The 5,122-nt window shown below is 43.2% G+C and overlaps 1 pseudogene; it reads right to left on the bottom strand.

Moving 5' to 3' along the window:
* Positions 1-284: 284 nt before the first annotated feature.
* Positions 285-3,077, bottom strand: LOC101607420 (annotated as a pseudogene).
* Between the last annotated feature and the right edge of the window lie 2,045 nt (positions 3,078-5,122).

Raw genomic sequence — 5,122 nt, 5'->3', positions numbered from 1 at the left:
TTCCATGGTAATTCCCTCCCTGCCCCCCCACTTTCTCCTTTGAAATTCCATTCTCCATCATATTACCTCCCCATCACAATCATTGTACTTACATATATACAATATCAACCTATTAAGTATCCTCCCTTCCTTTCTCTTCTCTTTATGTCTCCTTTTTAACTTACTGGCCTCTGCTACTTAGTGCAAATTACTTACATATAAAATAATCAGTTTTAATGCCTTGGTTAGTAATTTCAGTTCAGTGGGAAAATTCAGCTTCCCTCAAAATGTTCAGAAAATACATTTTAGTCTTCATTTGCTAGTGTCTCAGTAGATAACCATGTTTTGGCCCCCACTTAAAAATTTGCTTAATGGTGTTCCTAAAATGCTGCGTCTGCACAGGTTCCCTACAGGAGAAATTGGAACTGAAGAGGAGAGAAATTCTGGTGTCCCCAAGGTGCCATGGGGGCCACTGGCTCTGAAGTACCTTCTATTCTGGTCCAGCTCTGTGTAGCAGGCTTCCAAGGGGCCACTCCGACATTGATGCAGCCTCCGGCTGAGCACATCCACCTCATCAGCTAGGAGGGAGAGCTTGTGGAAGGCCATGATGGAGCCCCTGAGGTTGATCTGTGCCTCAGGGACCCAACGGAAGTAGCACAGTTTCCACAGCTTTATGTGTGTTCCAGAGAGACGCGGCAGGACAACGGTACATAGGTCTTGGAGAACCATTCTCTACAGTACTGCTCCACATCACTGCTGTGGCTGGTGGTGTGCTCAGGTGGGCCTGGTCTTAGCTTCAGTACCAGTGAGTTTCTCCTCGGAAGTAGTCCTTGGTCACTGATGATTCCTTTCTCTTTTTTTTTTTGAGGAAGAGTCTTGCTCTAGCTCAGGCTGACTTGGAATTCACTATGGAGTCTCAGGGTGGCCTCGAACTCACGGCGATCCTCCTACCTCTGCCTCCCAAGTGCTGGGATTAAAGGCATGCGCCCCCACGCCTGGATGATGGTTCCATTCTTGAAGGAAGATGGCATTCTTCTCAGTGTTGAGCTGTAGCTTTGTGTGTGTGTGTGCTTAAAAGACTTCCTGGATCCATTCTGTAGATGAGGTGTGCTCTTCCTGATGTAGAAAGGGTTGTGGAAAGGGTGCATTCCTTTGCTGTAAACTGAAGAGACCAGTCCCAAACTGAAGGTAATTTTAAGCCCTTTTTGTCACCCAGTTGACTATTTTTGCTTATAGCAAATTCTGTGCGCTCTCACTGATGAGGAAAGTTGAACAGGAAGGTGCCAAACAGTGAGACCCAGGCAGTGTCGCATAGCACTGCTAAACATGTCTCAGAGAATTCGAAGGCGGCTGGGTATTGTTCTAACAGCTGCCATGTGGTATCCAAGAATAGCAAAAATAAGGGAGACTTTATCTGATCTCTTTAAGTGGTTGCTTCTGTCTAGGAACGGATATCCCACCATCACCCACTCCTTCTGGACCAGACTTTGAAATCCAGTAATTGTCCGGAAATGTGGATCCATCATCACCTGAACAAGAGAAGCTACAAGACAGCTCAAGTCTGTCCCCTCATCCTCTCGGAGGGTTACACAGACATGTTTGCGTTCTAGCATGTGCACAAGCTCTGCAGGATGTTTAAGGAAGGCCCTGACATATTCTAGCCCCCAACTGCTTTTCCAGAGAAGACAACCATTTTTCTTCAGCTTCGTCAAAAGGCTCGTTTACACATAGTTGAAGTTTTAGAAATGCCACTTGTATTTCTTGAATATTGGGCAAGGTCTTATCCGAATCTGATTCGTACAAACATCACTTCTCTGTGGATGACTTGTAGTTATTGCATTACAGATTCTCTGGTCAATTTTCCTCTGCTGCAGACATCTTTGATGAGGGCTGTTCGTGCAAGAACACTGCCATTGGAGGGGCTCCAGCACAATGGCATCCTTCTTCCAACAAAAGAATGGGCAAAAATCTCCAGCTCTTGGTCAGCTAAAGAACTTGGCGCTACAAAGTATTCCAGAAGGCAAGTAGATATCATATAACCCTTGTTAATAGAACAAACTCTCCACCCACAGGCACTTGTCCTCTTGATCTCTCTGTCCCAATCTGAGTAAGTTTCAAACAACAGTGTCTTTTGGCTGTTGCCACCACTCCTTCTTCCTCCTCCACCTCCTGAAGGCATGCCATTAATTTTATTGGCTGAATTGTAGTATTTTTCCCCCAACACATTCAAATGCAAATAGTAGCTGGAGGTCTGCTGGCTAGGAATAATGAGCTATTGCAAGGCATACCTTTTTGGCACTTTCAGGACCTGATTCACCAAAACGAACTCTGACAGTTCTGAAATTTTTACAATAAGTAATTGTGGTGGTTTGATTCAGGTGTCCCCCATAAACCTAGGTGTTGTGAATGCTAGCTCCCCAGCTGATGGATATTTGGGAATTAACGCCTCTTGGAGGGAGTGTTTTGTTGGGGGCGGGCTTAAGGGCTTTATAGTCAGTTTCCCCATGCCAGTGTTTGGCACACCCTCCTGTTGCTGTGTCCCACCTTATGTTGGCCAGGGGGTGATGTCCACCCTCTGCTCATGCCATCGTTTTTCCCTGCCATCGTGGAGCTTCCCTTCGAGGCTGTAAGCCAAAATAAATCTCTTTTTCCCAGAAGCTGCTCTTGGTTGGGTGATTTCTAACAGCAATACAAACCGGACTGCAACAGTAATTAACTCTGTTGGATTAACTTTCAGCTTCTGGTTGGGGCCTAGGACTTTCTGCTTCCTCTTGTCATTTACTGTGACAATCTGCTCAATACATGTTAAAGAGACATCATGGTCTCCAAAAAGAAGGTTTCTGTAATGGCATTGGGTCATCTGTAATAAAGGCAATTTTGAAGTTACTGCATATCAACTTTCCCCACAGATCATATTGGCTTGTATCTGTTGCAATGCATTTTCTCACAAAGCTGACTTCATTTACAACAATTTCTCCTGGCAGAAGGACTGGCTCTAGTTTTTTAATCTTTGGTTCTGAAGTGATCTTATGGTCAGTCTGGGTGGGCGGCAGGAAGTAGGACCTGTAGGAGGGTCTGGGCAGCTTGAGCGAGAACATGATGTCTCCGCCTAGGCCCTGTCGTGGGCCAGCAGCACAGACACCTCCAGGATTAGAGCTGGCAGTGCCACCACCCAGGCCTGGTCTGCGGCTGGCCCAGCGGGATGGGCACACCGCAGAGCCTAGCGTGCTTTATATATATCATCTGCAAGTAAGATAACGTGATCTCTTCCTTTCCAATCTGTACCCCTTTTATGTGCATCTCTTGACTTATTGCCATGGCTAAGACTTCCAGTATTATATTAAATAAAAGTGGGGACAGTGGATACCCTTGTCTTGTCCCTACTTTTTGTGGAAAAGCTTCCAGTTTTTCTCCATTTAGTAATATGTTGCCTGTAGGCTTGTCATAAATAGCCTTTGTTATGTTGAGATATGTTCTTTCTATTCCCAGTTTCTGTAGGACTTTTATCATGAAGGGATGTTGGACTTATCAAATGATTTTTTTCTGCATCTAATGAGATGATCATGTGATTTTTGTCCTTCACTTCATTTATATAATGTATCACATTTATCGATTTGCATATGTTGAACCATCCCTGAATTTCTGGGATAAAAAAGCCTATTTGGTTGGGGTGAATGATGTTTCTAATATATTCTTGTATTCTGTTTGCCAATATTTTGTTGAGAATTTTTGCATCTATGTTCATGAGGGAGATTGGTCTGTAATTTTCTCTTTTTTTGTTTTATCCTTGTCTGGTTTTAGTATCAGGGTGATGCTGGCTTCATAGACCACTCTGCTGGTCCCTGCCATCCTCCCCTTCACGTTTCTTTTTCTTTTTTTAATCTTTTCACAATTTTTATTAACATTTTCCATGAATATAAAAAATATCCCATGGTAATACCCTCCCCCCGCTGCACTTTCCCTTTTGAAATTCCATTCTCCATCATATTACCTCCCCATCTCAATCATTGTATTTACATATATACAATACCAACCTATTAAGTCCCCTCCTCCCTTCCTTTCTCTTCCCTTTATGTCTCCTTTCTAACTTACTGGCCTCTGCTACTAAGTATTTTCCTTCTCACGCAGAAGCCCAATCATCTGTAGCTAGGATCCACATATGAGGGAGAACATGTGGCGCTTGGCTTTCTGGGCCTGGGTTACCTCACTTAGTATAATCCTTTCCAGGTCCATGCATTTTTCTGCAAATTTCATAACTTCATTTTTGTTTACTGCTAAGTAGAACTCCATTGTATAAATGTGCCACCTTCATTATCCACTCATCAGTTGAGGGACGTCTAGGCTGGTTCCTTCACGTTTCTTGACTTCGTGAGGAGGCCGATATGAATGGGAAATCCCCTCACCTGGCTTCTCCTGCGGCCGCAGCCACGTAAACCTGATGCTGCCGCTGCTGGAGCCGCCCCTGCCGGCTTCTGAAGGCTCTAGATGCTCTGGGTCTCTCTACTTCTCTGCTGTGGTCAATAATTTCTTATGCCTGCACTTTTTAGTGGAAGAGTGTATTTTGCTGTGTTGTTTTGTTTTGTTTTACCTTTTCTCTCCTAGGCTGCTTTGGCGTGGTTCCTACTCCACCATCTTAACTGGAAGTCTCTAGTCCTCCAATGTTTAAATCAAGGAAAGAAGAGATGTTTGGAGAAAAACTTCCATTTGATATTCAGCTGGTTTTATGTTTGATAATGGTGTTAATTTAACATAGATGTATTTGGAAAATAAGAATTTCAACTGGAGATAACTTGACTTTATGTTTCCTTCAATGACAAGCATTTGAGCCTAAATTTATTTTTTGTACTAAACTGAAAGCACTAAGCCATAGAATTAAAGGACATGAGAAGGCAACTTATTTTAATTGAGAATTAAATACTTGTAAAGAAAAGAAATGATGAAATTGATAATTTACAAAAATGCAAATGAGGTCTAAGTTTTAAAAATATGATAAAAAATGAATAAGGTATTAAAATTTTTCACATGTTATGTCAGAACTAAAGACATTTCTTCTAACGTTGACTTGAAGCTATGTGCCCAAACTCCCCAGTGGAGGTGGCCCATGATGGGGGATGGACAGGGCCATGGGTAGATGGAAGTGGGT

Source organism: Jaculus jaculus, chromosome 5 (assembly GCF_020740685.1).
Source record: "Jaculus jaculus isolate mJacJac1 chromosome 5, mJacJac1.mat.Y.cur, whole genome shotgun sequence".
In the NCBI taxonomy this organism is placed as follows: domain Eukaryota; kingdom Metazoa; phylum Chordata; class Mammalia; order Rodentia; family Dipodidae; genus Jaculus; species Jaculus jaculus.
This window is presented reverse-complemented; position numbering and strand designations above follow the sequence as displayed.